This window comes from Calypte anna, chromosome 5A (assembly GCF_003957555.1).
Source record: "Calypte anna isolate BGI_N300 chromosome 5A, bCalAnn1_v1.p, whole genome shotgun sequence".
Classification (NCBI taxonomy): domain Eukaryota; kingdom Metazoa; phylum Chordata; class Aves; order Apodiformes; family Trochilidae; genus Calypte; species Calypte anna.
Genome location: NC_044251.1, coordinates 8,418,042 through 8,432,772, shown reverse-complemented (window position 1 = coordinate 8,432,772; position 14,731 = coordinate 8,418,042). Strand labels below are relative to the sequence as shown.

General features: G+C 41.0%; 1 protein-coding gene across 1 annotated transcript in view; it reads right to left on the bottom strand.

Annotated features, from left to right (window-relative positions):
• Positions 1–13,081, bottom strand: part of LRRC4C (leucine rich repeat containing 4C) — a 76,375-nt gene extending 63,294 nt beyond the window's left edge. Inside the window, exon 1 of the mRNA XM_030452662.1 lies at positions 13,024–13,081. The gene's annotated coding sequence lies outside the window, so the exon portion shown is untranslated. The remainder of the gene's footprint in view (positions 1–13,023) is intronic.
• Positions 13,082–14,731: the final 1,650 nt, after the last annotated feature.

Sequence of the window (14,731 nt, the reverse complement as noted above, 5' to 3'; positions counted from 1 at the left end):
TCAGGAAGCCAAGAGCCAGACCCCAGAGCAAATTATGTGAGTGTCATAACTGGAGTCAACTCAAATGCAGCCTTGCTCTAATTCACCTGAGGAGGCAAACAAGAAGCACAGCAGCAGAGCATCCTTCTGCTGCCATGTCCTGGGCCCAGGCACCCAGCTCCTGCCAAGAACTGAAGGGTAACAGCAATAATTATACCTGATGGGATCCTCACTGTTAGACTTGTCAATCAGATGAAAATACTGACTGTATTTATCATACAGCAGAAAAAAAAAAAAAGTAATTTTGTTTCTACTAAGAAAAACCGTAAAAATAATATATTAAAAATCCCAGATCTTTAGTGAAAGAGAGAAGCAAACTCAAATTTATTGAATCTAAGAAATTATCTAAACCTAGAGCCCTGTCTTCAAATGCCACTACTTATTTCAGCTCTGACAGTGAGAGGGTTCTGAGAAACACAGGGACTGAATCAACAGGAACATAATGAACTTCACCTAGTGCAGATGTTTGCAAGCACCAGGGCTCCACCAGGCTAAGCCCTGAGATGCTGAGCAGCAGGAGATGATGCTGAGCAGCAGGAGATGCTGGAGATGCTGAGATGCTGCAGGTCAGGCTGGACACAACCACCCCCACTCATCACTGCCATTGCTCCCAGTCTGGATGTAAACCCCACACTGGATCTAACATCAAGGGTTATCCTTCTCTACCTGGCACTAGTGAGGCTGGAATTATAACAGGATTGAATTTTGGGTACCAGATTTCAAGAGGGATATGGAGAAACTGGAGAGGGCTCAGAGTAATGCTGCCAGAAGTGCCAGGGTCAAGAGCATCATTCCAGGAGAAGAGGATGAGGAGCAGGGGCTGGGTTTGTCTGGCAGAGAGGAGTTTAAGGGGTGCTGATCTGCTAGCAGCCTACACTCACTGAAGGGCATTTATAAATCAGACAACCACAGGAAACTCTTTTCAGGAGTGACAGATCAAAAAAGGGCAGCAGAGAAAAACTGCAGGATACTAAATATTAAATATTTTCTCCTAAATACACAACAAAAGCAATTAACTTAAAATATATAAAAATAAAAAAAGTAGAAATGTAACAAGTTCACATGGCTTGAAGGTTGTTTTTTTGAGGCAGTTTGGTTTGAAATAAAAAAGGCCAAAAAGGAGAAAAAATAAGCTTTTTTGTTATCTAGACTTCTATCTTACTGAAACAGACACTGAGGCGGGGTGCAGAAAATGGTTTAATGTTTTGACAGAGGCACAGAGCTACTTGTACAGGTGTTTTAGATTTTTTATGTGATATGATTTAGTATTATGCATAGTAATTAGAAGTTTAATAAGCACTATTTGGAAAAAAAAAAAAAAAAAAAAGCTTAGCTCTAAACCCATTTTCACGTATTTAATAATCTTTCTCAAGGGCCTAAAAGGTGCTGAACAACTACATCCTCTAATGACTTTGTAATCCAATTTTGCACTTGGCTTATTATAGTGCCTTGCATTTCTCTTCTGTGTCTCAGGCCTGCATGGCAGAGAGATCCAGTCCTGCCCCTGGTCCTGCAGGGCACATGCAGCCCATGGGGTCTGTACTGAAGTCTAAATTGCCTTCTCAGTAAGGATGGTAAAAGCTGTGGTAGAAGAAAGTCTGAAACAGTGACTGCTAACCCAAAAGTGGGCTGAAAAAGGCTTATGCAAAGAAGGCAGTAAGATGAACAGTTGCAATAAATTGTTTTTCCTATGGATTAAGGCCTGAGCTGGAAACGTAACTAAATCACAGTGCTCTTCCTGGGATTCCTGGATATTACTTCCCCTAGTGAAGGATTTGAACAACTCATCAGCCAAGCTTTTCATTTACTCTCATCCATATTGCCAAGTCATGCACAATAAAATAATTTGCATTTTCAAGCTGGGTTTTTCATACACGTATTAGACTTATGGTCATGAACTAATTACACTTTTTAATACACTCTTTCACTTTTATAAATATATTTAAGTCACCATTATTTAAGTGTGGGTTGCTTTTTTTTGTTGCTTCATCTGTTAATAATAAACAATAGGTTTCTAGCCAAATAATGACATATAATTTTGACAATACATATAACAGCAGCATTTAATTTAGCACTTATAGTGCTCTGCACAGAAGCTAGCATTAAATATTTGTCTTTTAGGAGAAAGACCATTTAGCATCAGTATCTCTGGGTTACTGCATCTTGATGACTCCAGAGCTCCTTCTGTCTGTTTTATCTGTACGACCAGCCAGAGAAGCAGTGGAAGCTATGGGAAAACAAAACCAAAACACTGCAGAACTTTTTCTAAGAATTAACACTATACTAAATGCCTTTGGAGGAGAAGGGAGAAAATGAAGAAATGGTTCTTTTAATGTATCAGGCTCTCTATTTTTGGACATTGTGTGTTTATTCTCCTTGTTCATATGGATGCATCAGAACCTACCTATGACCCCTGATTTAACATTCTTGGCCAGCTCTGGGACACTACAAAAGAAACCCAGTTGTTCCTTGATTGCACATTTGGTATTTAATAATGTTATATTTTGCTCAGTGAAAAGCAGTTACTAACACTGACAGTCTGTTGCTATGTATATTCTCTGCAATATTCTGTTCTTAGGAAAATTAAAGCAGATTTTATACAAGAATCAGGTATTGCTACACAAGAAATAAGGATAAAGCATTGTGGAAATTCTGTGCATGCCATTCTAACATATTCTCATACAGCAGGACTGCACTTAGGATACATGTGGTGAATATATATCAATTTGATCTAGCAATAAATGCAACTGCACAGTTAAGCTAAGCTACATTTATCAGTTCCATTTAATAAATGTTTGCATAGCCTGTACCATAGGACTACAAAGTGATCATTCATCTTCTGGACTGCTCAAGCACTCTGATATCTAGCATCATAATCTCTGAAAAGGCAAAGGTGAAATCAAACTGCATTAATTCTTTTCTATTTCAAAGACGAGTCTGATTAAACACATTATTTACTTTATCTTATGAGTCAACATTTTTTAATGGTGTTCCAGGAGCTGGAGTTCCTGAGAACTGCAACTCCTGAGGTTTTTTGACAGAGGCAAACACTGGATGTAAATGTGTTCAGATGTAGGTTTAGTTCTCTTACCCCAAGGACTGAAGTTTGAAGGCTTCAGCTTGTACCCTCTGCTACCACAGGTAATTGTGGTGGTTACCTCCCACCACTTCTGGGATACTGCTGAGCAAGGAACTAGAAATAGAAGGTCTGGAAAATGCAAACTGAGGATTCCTTGTCCAAAGGACACCCTGTGTCCTTGTTCTTTGAAGAGAGCTGAACTGGGATGGTCATTCACTGCTTTTAGTTATTGTGCATAAAACCTGCCTCTCACTTACTCACACCTTGCCCACAGCTTACTTCATTCAGTAGGAATGAAACTACCCAGGTACAGCACAACTCACCCTGGGTGAGTTAATTGGGAGCATGAAACAAAACCCAATCATCCTCATAAGGAAATTTACATTTTTTAAGAAAGAACGATTTCTTAGTTTCAGATCTTTCAAAACATTGCAGATTAGTATTTTTAAAATATTTAGACATTTCTACTTTGGCACCAACTTTTTGAGGGATGAGAAATGCCTAGTTTCATTTTCCATCTGGTATCAGGAGCTTGCTTCCCTCTGAAGAAGCCTGATGTGCTGTGTTTGGATACAAGGATATCACCAACTAGGGACAGCATTTGCCATTCACTGCTGCTGCTTTTGGGAAACATTCGTTCCAAAGGCTATTCCTGCTTTTCACCCATATTTATTACAGGTACTGCATCCATGGTGAAGTAGTCTGACTCCTAGCAGCTATGAATAGAAAGGCAACACAACATTGGATAATTTTAGTCATAATGATTCTACTCAGTGGAATCACAGTCACACCATGCTGTGCTTTCACAGCATTTTGGAGCTGGGGTAGGATAACAATTTCTTGGCATTTCTTGGCACACTCAGAGGGTGGACTGAAACCTGCTAAGATTTGAAGCAGTCCTTTAGCTTTCTCCTTTCAATCCACTGTTACACACATACTACTGCCATTTTAAGTGGAATAACTCTGCTATTAGAGAAGAGGCAAATCAGATTTGAAAGATTTATGAACACAGAGAATTTTGGATGAAAGAAGGGAGAGTGGGGTGTAGGAAAATCATGTCTGAGGGAGATCTGCTTTGTGGAACACAAACTAAAGAAAAATGCAAAAAAGAGAACCATCAAGTTGGACTTGATAATCCTGATGGGTCCCTTCCAACTCGGCAGCTCCTACAATTCTATGATTCTGTTCTATAGTACTCTGAATCAGCTGGAGTTCATCTCTTCATACCCACCACAAAAACCCAATAAAATGACAGTATGTTTGGGAGATAGAATGGCAAGTATTTTCTTTACTTTCCTTGACAGTCATGCCTCTGACTCATCCAATGTATTCAGTTGAACAAAATATGACCCTGTAGGAGTAGCCTCTTCCAAAATCTGCTGTAACTCTCTCCTGCTTCCAATGGGAAACACAAACTCTGAACACATGGATAATTTCTCCCATATTTGGTTCATTAACTGTTGAGGTGCCTCTATATAACTTCTGTCCCTATCATTCCAGCAACATGGAATTTAACCAATGCACAAAATTTTGATAACGAACTCAATTAATTTAGACTTTAAAAAAGTATGAAGTATGAATGCTCAGGGGAAGAAAAAAAAAAAAAAAAGAATACCTAACTGAATAATTATGTGATCAATGAACAATAAAGCAATTCACCAAAGCCATTCAACAAGACACCTTTCAGAACAAAAAAAACAAAGACTCTATGTTAAATTCAAATTTTAAAATCTACTTAATATGCCAAGCAAAGGCAAGCATGCTGGTGGTGTCAATTTAGGTGTCTTAATGGTGTTGTTACCTCCACAGATTTAAGGAAGAAAAAAAAAAAGGACTACATTTTTCCCCTCCCAGACATCTAATTGAATTTCATTTTACTGTATAGCTGAATTTTAAGCAGTGATTCGTGTATAGGAACAGTAACACTGGTAACTGTGATAGGAACCTTAAATTCATCCAAAGAGCTGCTCGTGAAAAACCTTTCTCAAATACACATTTTTCACTCATCACAGCATTTCTAATTCAGTGGGAGACATCTCTTCCCATGCAAACTCATGGCAACTGACAATGTGAGAACCTGAGACATCAACAACCCACTGGTTGTGCTGGGAGGTCCCTAGGGGCAGCCTGGTCACAGTAAATTCTCTTAAACTGTGACTTACACTTTCTTCTTGAGACTCTGAGTCTCTTGACCTCTGAATCACATTTCTAAGTCCACACACTCTCCCCAGGTTCTCTGTCTGTTCCTTTGCAGAGGAGGGAAGGGATGAGGCTGGAAGGAGAGAATCTGATAGCAGAGAACTCGTTGCCATTTCAACCCCAACACCAGTTACTGGCTTCATCCCTTCCCTCCTGTGTGCAAGGAAAGCAAAGTCCATAGAAGAGAAACACAACAAGTATTGCCAGGAGTAAATACCTCTCAGAAAAAGTAAAAGTTAGGTCCTAGCTCTTAACACAGCCAAAATCCTTCCAGCGACTTGCAGATAGATATTAAACTTAGCAACCAGCTGTCAGCATCTTTCACACAGAATTCATCCTAATTTTCCACTAACACAAAGAAAGCAGCTGCCCAGGTTCCAGCAAGCACCAAAGGAATTAATTCTATACGTTCACTGGGCACTATAGAAGACTCACTGAGCAATTAAGCATCAGGAAGTCAAAGAGAAGCAACAAAATTATGAATAGTGATGAAAATATAGCTTTAAAGCTTGTGTACTACTGCAACACTGACAGAGCAGGTAAACTAAAAACATCCAAGGAAGAGAGTCTAGGCACCGTGCTTTTCAAACTGAAAATACATTAATGTAATTCCAGTGTAAAACATGTAGAAAGCCAGAATAGCTTTTACCTGAATACTCCTCATCGGCTTGCTTAGAGCTAGAATATCAAAGGGATATTTGAATAAACTCGTGTTTGCAAGCATTTACTCTGAAGAGTACCAATTGGCAGGCTTGGGATCTTGCTTAACGTTGAGGAAGGAAATTTCTGTTTGCTTGTTTATTCAGAACAACTTATGCCTAAGGTAAAATAAGTCAAGAGGGAAAAAAAAAATAAATCAGAGGCTGAATATAAAAGTTAGCAGCTTCAGGAAATTGCTGGCAGATACAAAAAAAAAACAAACCAAACAAAACAAAACAAAACAACCAACCTTTCTTAGGAATGGAAGCATAAGAAAGAAATTTTTGACCCATGTCTGCAGAAGTTTCATTCTGTTCTCCAGAAGTTTCATTTCAATGTTTCATTAATGGACTGTTTAAGGATAAAAGATGTACATGTTCTTTTGTTTTCCTCTCTTACTCTGCACTGAAGATATATGTTCATTATATAGATAATATATAGAGAAATATATAGAGATATTATTTAATTGTATCTAATAAATATATAATTAATCTATAATTAATAATAGTATCTAATACATATATAGATATACAATACCTATATATTCATATCTATATATATTCATACTTCAAATCAGATACAATACCTGATAAGTTCTATTTCTCTGCAATTCTCAAAGACATTCTACTACTGCTGCATGAGATTTTCATACATACACTCAGTATTAAAATTTCCTATTAAAAAACACAATTATTTTTCCCATGCCATGTGCAGTTACTTAGGGACTAAGCCATCCTCTGGTATGGTTGGATTCAGTAGCCTTTAACTGCAACCTCCAGGCCTTTACCTAAGTAATGCACACAACCCATCCTTAGGGCCAGGCTACCCACAGAAATGGACATTACAGGAAAAGGTATTCACTGAAGGTGAGGTTTTTCAACCCCTTTCCAGTTCAAAAGGGAAATGCATTAAATGCATTCTGGTTTTAATTCCCTGCACCATACACAGTCAAAATTCACATGAAATACAACAAAGCTCTTATTGTAGTGGTCTGGGCACTGCAAATGAGCAACCTGAGAGGCTAATGGGGCCCTTCCCTTGGATCAGCTGTCACCAACAACCCTAACAAAAATGAGCCTCAGTTCTTTAAATGATGTCACAAATAGAAAAGCTTGCCTCTGGAAAAATAACATAGAACCACTTGCAGAAGAACCTGCCTGTCCAATAAGGGCTCACAAATAGAGTACTGACAGGGAAATTTCTTGTAAAACCAAACAGCTGAATAAAAACCCCTTAACACAACACGGATGCCCTTTGGCAAAGAAGCTCAAGGAATTTAATACATTTTTGTGCACTTCATTTGAAACTTGCACGCACCGAGGAAGGAAAAATTGGCTCCTTAACCCAACCCTTTTCTGTCCTTGCAGATAATTTTCTGTAGCCTTTAAAATGTAAACTATAACATTTTTGTAAAACCAAATTGTAACGTCACAATATTCAGTTACTGATGTGAAAAGTCAGTGTACAGATATTATCCCATTACAGTTCTCTTAGCCATGACTGACAATTCAGCTCCAAGATATTATAATTTTATTTTTTTTTATATAGATTGAGGTTTTGCTGTGGCAATAACAAAGGCCAGATGACTTAATCCATCAGGTATTATATGCGGATATTACATTTTTCATATATGCTGTTAGTATGTTATATATGTTGGTCTACAGCTGATGAGGACCCATTACTGATGAACATTTCATCCCTAGCACCCTACTTCAAATTCCAGTTGAATCCAGTGAAATCTGGTGGGCTTCAGCAGTTTGAGGAGTGGGCAGCAGAGCCCAGTGCAGGAGAAGTAATGCAAGCAGCCCTCATCCCCATCACACCCAGCCACCTATTTTTTGCCATCTCAAAGATGCTGGGACAGTTCTAGGTGCATAAAGGGAATTAGCGAGTGCTTAGTGTTTTAAGGAAGACTTTTGTTTAAGGTCATGACTGTGGTACAAGGATAAGCATCAGAGGTGAATTGCACTGTTCCCATTCCTGCTGCACTCCTCTGATGGATGCTTGGCTTTATTTTCCATGGAACATGGCATATGAGGGGAGAGGTAACTGATGTGAAACTGCAAAAAGGTTTGTAAGCAAAACCAAAACGTGCAGGAGATCTGAGGTATGCTAATACTTTTTTGAAACTACTACCAGTGGCTTTGAGGAGTAGGTCTGACCCTTAGAGCAAACATTCTTGCATGCAAAGTGATGGAAAAGCAGCAACCTGCAGGTCAGTCCACACAAACCTGAAAGGAAGCCACATCCATATTTCTGAGGGTTATTTTAATGTATGATTTCCACAGCTGCCAAAGAACTAAAAAGAGCTCCCTCGAAGACCAAAGGCACTACTAAATGCCCCAAATTGCTGCTGGTTTGCAGAACAAAACCTCACTCATTTAACTTACCTGGCTGTGCTACTTCTGAGTAAGCTTTATTTAGGTGTACGTGAAATCATTGTTACTTGAGGGTTTTTTTGTTCTGTTTCAAGGTTGGTTGGTTTCCTTTTTAATTTTCCTGGTTCCCTAGCTATATTGCTCCCCCACAGTCCTGACATAACAAGGACAAGCTCTGCAGCAGATATTCTGGGAAGGTTTGGGATTTTTTCAGTGGTCTAATGCTGCCGCCCTCCTTTCCCAAGCAGCAATCTTGTCTCAGCACTGTGACAGCAGAATTTCAACAGTTCTTACAGCAGTAAGTCGGTATTCAAAAACACAGGAGCTCTGGGATATACCTGAAATGCATTTTAATGGGCCCAAGGAAAAGATTGGGTCCTGGGTAGTTCATTGTTGTTTCTGATTGTCAGTGACTGCTCCACTTCTCTTGCCTGCAGCAATCCAATTCCTGTATCAGCACTGCACAAAATATTCTAACATGTCCAATGTCCTAACAACATGAGCTTCACACGCCACTTCTGCCCAACAATTTCCTCTGAACTGGGTTTTCCAACACTGCAGTGAATGACAGGGAAGAAGAGACAAGCAGACATATGTGAGCAGGTACTGCAGCGTTCAAACACCTTTCCCTATTAATGTGGAAACACCCCTGGCTGTTGTGTATCACAAGAGAAAGAAAAAAGGAGTGAGAGAAGGAAGAAAAGCTCAACTCCAGAAGTGAAAAACACGTAACTTGTGCCCTGAGCTATTGCTATGGCAACATTCAAACAATGAACAGAAAGCCCTGCAGGATTCTGTTCTTGCTTCCTTGGATACCAAATGTAAATTCTGATTCTTTTTTATTGTGTGCATGCACAAACATCTGATTTTTGCCTTTTCCACTAACAGATAGTAAATTACCCAGGCCTCCTACCAGGAATTACATGTTAATTCCATGGATTGCAGCTTGTGAATACACAATTAAAAGACACCACTAGCACACTTGGCTCCCCTGTGTGTCCCCATTTCTATCCCCCCCCAAGTTAAAAAATGTCCAGGACAGTCCAGCTAAACAGGTACCCTCCTTTTCTGAGTAACATCAGTAAATAAACCACTCCCAAGGGGCAGATGCCGAGCCCCAGTGTCTTCTGCCATGCCAGGAAGAGGAGACAGAATTCTTTTTCAGGGCAGCTCCTTGCCCACCCTTGCCAGGCTTCAGCTTTCAGACCCTTGTGGCTCCTCCTATTCCTAAATCCTCATCTGGGTTGTTCTGTGGGAGTAACACCTTCATAACTGGAGGAGGCTTGCTTTTTATTAGAATTTCCATAGAGCAGCTGGCAAGGGATGGATGGAGATGAAGAAGAGCCCCAGCTAATAGTAGTCCAAAGCCCAGTCAGCTTGACTACTCCAAAAATGACTTGGTGAGTGCTAATTGCAGCTCCTCAGAGCCATTTTCCTCCCAGACTGTAAGCAGCAGTAATTCCTGCATCCTTGTCTCTCTCCTCATCCCCTCCCTGGCAATCAGCAGGAAAGGGATGGATACCTCCAAGTCAAAGAGCAGGCAGAGGGATGAGACTGGGATGGATGCTCTCACACCCTGCAGCTGCATACAGGGCACTCCCTCAGCCAACACATGGCAGCTTTACTCTTCTGACAGCTTGGCTTATGAATTTTCACCAGCACGAAGCTCTCTCTTGAAATGTGCTAAAATCCTGTCCTGAGCCCCATTCAAAATCTTTCTGGCTCCTATTGTGACAGCAAGACTCTTAATGTCAAATGGAAGATAACTTTTTAGGTCACAGGCAAATAATTTTAAAGCCCATATGTAGGGAGCTATGGTACCACCTCAGGAATCCCTTTATTTTCCTTCAGCCCCACAAAACTGCTTGCATTGGCTCATGGCTACAACATTAATTCCTGGGCCTCACCCAAAGTCCATTTATCACTCATCAGTGCTATCAGGGTAGGAGATACTGTGCCCCAAAATGTACTGCTCCAGGAAACCAATCCTGATCCTATTCTAGATGATTGCAATTTATTCCTGACACATGGAAAGACACTAACTAGCTGCTCTCTTGTATTACTACAAGAAATATCTGAGGTCTGAGGTGTAATCTCTGACCTCCTGGAGAGCCAACCAGAACAAACAGAGCATGACCCTACTGCATACTATTTGGTGCCTAAATATGCAAATATTCATTCCTTTGACAGTGCCAAAAATTCCAGCTGCCTGGGGTCATTAACAGAGTGATTGCCCATGATGAAGCCACTTTGAGATTGAATGAGTGAAATTCTACATTGTTCTAGATGTCTTGTGGCTACTGTATTAAATGAATGATTCACTGCAATGGGAATCTGTTGCCCCCTGGAAAGCAGACAAGCATCCCTAGATTTTTAATCCTGACAAGGTTTGCCAATTCCAGGCCAAACCAGTGGCTAAAGGTGTCCAGTGCTTCCTTACTGCACTGAGGAAATCCTCCTGCTAGTTATTGCACAAAATGAATGAGGCACCTTTGGCAGCTTTCTGTAGTCAAAAGCTGGAATTGCTCTATCAAATTTTCTGTTTCTGTGTTCACAGAAACCCAAGGAAAAGCTTCAAGATAACCTTTTCCTTAGCCAGCTTCTTTTTCCTTCAATAATTACTGAGCAGCAGCTTAACATATATTTAGCTGCTCTATTACTGCAACTGCTGATGTAAGTGTAGCCCACAACAGAGCTCAGACATATATAATGGTATCTGAAGGAGTGGAGAACAGAGTTCTGTACTTAATTTCAGCTGCTGAAAAACTTAAAACCATTTAGTGTCCCACCAGGAAACGTGCCCAGAGAAATAAATGAGGCTAAATCACTTCATACTAAACAACTGATTGAGTTATACTGAGAAAGTTGAGAGCAATTGGAGCTAGAAGGAACAATTTCTGCTGTGCCTGCTTCCTTCTTTTTCTAGACACAAGAGCACAAAGAGTCTGATTTGTTAGCATGGCTGAACAAAAACTGCCAGAGATTTCCTTAGGAGCAGAATTGCACCCCAAGTGTTACTCCTGTACAAGTAGCCAAAGTTTTAGAGGCATGACCTCCAAATAAGCCCATGGGATAAGTTTGAGAGGCAGGCCTCATTTTTATTATGCCAAAAGACTCAGGACATTTATATGAAGAAACAATGGTGCTGTGAGTGAATGGAGAAAGGAGAGCAAAATGCTAATATTTATGTATTTTGTCAGGGAAGTTAGAGCTCTGCTTTGCATTCTTTCACACAGGAATCTTGTGAAGAGGGGAATGCTGCCAGAATAGAATTAAAAACCAGCTCTACCAACATCTCTCCCATGCCCAGCTTCTTCCCCCTCCTTCTAGAATATTGCACATCAGAAAAGTAAAATGGGTGGCAAAGCCAGTTCTGCACCATGCCTGCCAGAAAGTACCCAGATGAGCTCAATGGCTTATTCAAAAACTGGTTCTCTCTCCTTCTCCAGCAATTTTAGCCTAATACTTTCAGCTGGAGCCCCAACACACAAAGGCCATGGCTGAGGAGGACAGAGGTGAGGGAGAAGGCCAAGAAGGAGAAGGAAAACTCCTTAACCATAAGCTAAGCAGTCATGCCAGGAGAGGGGATGGAAGCAGTGCTCCTTCCCACAGGAAAACAAGGACCATGTTATCCTCACTTTATTCCACACCCTTACAGCACATTTGTCCAGAAAGGAAAGAACATTTATTGGTCCACTGCACATCACTGACAATCTGTGACCCCCACTGTTTCCAAGCCATTTTTAAAACTATGTCCTTTATTGCATAACGATAAAAAACTCTTATTAAAACTTCTAAAAATAACAGCACAGTATTCTCTCACAGTTTGTCAATCAAAGTAAATCCTCTTTAACTGCCATCAAAGTCCTAGGGCACCCTGAAATATTCACCAAACCACCAAGAATTTGCTTGGAGATCTGGAGGGCACAGGTGGCTCATACAGCAGTTCCCTCAACTCCTCTTCAATAGCAGAATGCCACCTCTCTGTCTGCTGCTGCTTTTTCTTAGCAATGGAGTAGTAATGGAGGTGCCATTTCTCCAGATGCCTCCTCAAAACCCCTTAAAAACCTTTGTCCTCCACGAGTCAAAAGCCATTATTCACCTCACTGCTTAATCTTAAAATATTCCTATGAATACACCATATTGATCTGCAATGTCAGACTGGATGCCAGCATCCAAATCAGAGCCTCTCTATTTTAAATCACTCACTAAATCTAAATAAATAAATACATAAACCTCCTCTGTGCACCAAATTCTGTGCAGCTTGCATCCACTGGCACAGCCTGGGCAATCAGGCAGCACCCCCCACTCAATGCAGTTTTTTTTTTTTTTGCTAGTGAACATGTACAGATGCTACAGAGAGAGACACAGGCAGGCATCTGCATCATCCTACCAAGGTTAGAGCCAACTAAGAACATCAGAGCTGCTGAGAAAATCCAGTTTTGTCCTTGTTACCTCCCTTCTCTCTTCCCAACTGCCCCCCCTGCAACCATTATCCAAACCCCATCAGATGATTCATCCAAGACCAATAAAAGAGACAAAGAAGAAGAAAGATGACAGGCAATAGTGCATATTTCCTTTCCAAAAAATAAAAAAAAAAAATAAAAAAGAAATGGAAAGTGTACTCACTGTATCCTCAAAGACCATCCAGTTGCAAATCCAAATGGTTACAAAAAATTTGGGTGGGGGGAGGGGTTAGAAAACTATATCAGCAACCAAACAAAAATTAAAACCAAGAAAGGAAATAACGGGTATCCAATTGCAATTTCCCATCAATTTCAGTCCAAACAGGTGCAAATCCAACCCAAAGCTGCTGAACTCTCCCCCTCCAACAATTTTTATTTCTTCTTCTCTGTCCTTTATTTTCTATGTGGCTGTCAACTTTTCTGCATAAAATTGCTGTAGTAGTGATGTCGATGTTTCCCTTCACTGGAGAAGAGTGGTTTAAAATAACAGGAAAAAAACCCAAAAATCCTTGCAGAGGATGAGCGGTCCTTCACCTTTCTGAAACTTTTCATTCCACTGTGGATCCTTTGCCTGGTTTCCTTTTTTTGAGGTTTTCTGCCTCCCTGGTTCCACTGCCCTCCATTGCTCACAATTTATTTCTTCTCTGGAGAGCAGAAATGGCTTTAATTCTTCCGAAGCAATCCTCCATCTGTGTTCTTTTAATGTAATTTTGTTGTGATTGTTAAGATCCAGGTCTTGTCAGGCAATTTTCTTCTTTCCCTGTCGTTTCTGCACTATCAATTATCCAATCCCTGGGTCTCCACATTAGAACAGGGATTCCCATTCTTCTTCTTCGCTGCCCCCCACGCTCCTTTACAAAAGGATCTTCTTCTGCATTCAAATTTTTATTTGTCTCAGTCAAAATAATAAACTTTTAAGTCCCCCTCCCCTTTCTCCCAATATCTGATTAGATTTCTAATCACAACCCAGTGCGCAACTGGATTTTTGATTTCAGCAAAAAGCCAGCAACCCACAGCACCAGCATCCTCTCCTTGCTTTAAACACCACGTTACATCCTTTGGCGTTCTCTCCAACTCCTCTGCGTTTTCATAATCTCACATTAAATGGAATGAAGGAGGGAGCAAAGAAAAATCCAAGGTTCCCACCAGCTGTCAAGAATAAATCCATTCCCTTGGTATTTTTAAGCGCTCGGGATGGGTGTTTTGAACGCCCACTCTCCCCTTTGCCCCCCACACTTCTCAAAATATTTCATTTGTTAAAACTCCCCCGGTGGGGCACAAAAGCAGCCCGAGGAGGCATGATTCGTACCCTTAGTTGGAAATTTCACAAGCACCCTCTGCTTTTCGTTTCGGCTTCCTCTCCATCTTTTGTCAGCAGCAATACCAATCCAGCAGCACGGACTGATCAACTTCCATTCCTCTTTGAGAACAGGGAAAGTCAGAGAGGAGGGAAAAGAAGAGCTGGTCGGTCCCTGACTCCCTTCCCTTCTCTTCCTCTCTTTCAGTGCGGATCCGATCCGGTTTCCAAGCACAGCCTGGCGTATTTCAGATCCACAAGTTGGGTTTCCCCTCCGCACAGCACTGACTTAGTCTCCCATCTTCTTTCACATGCCAGCGATCTTCCCCCTTTTCCTCCTTCCTTCCTTCCTGCCTCCCTCCCTCCCGGGATGACACATTCCCAGCAGCGCAGCCCTTCCCTTCAGTTTTTAGTTGCATCCTCGGAACACGCAGCCCTCTGCTCGGCTGGAACCCCCTTCCTCAGTTTTTAGTTGCATCCTCGGAACACGCAGCCCTCTGCTCGGCTGAAACCCAATTCCTCCCTTCCATGAGCTCCGGTTCTCCCTGCGCCTGCCCGTGGGTAGGGGGCTGCG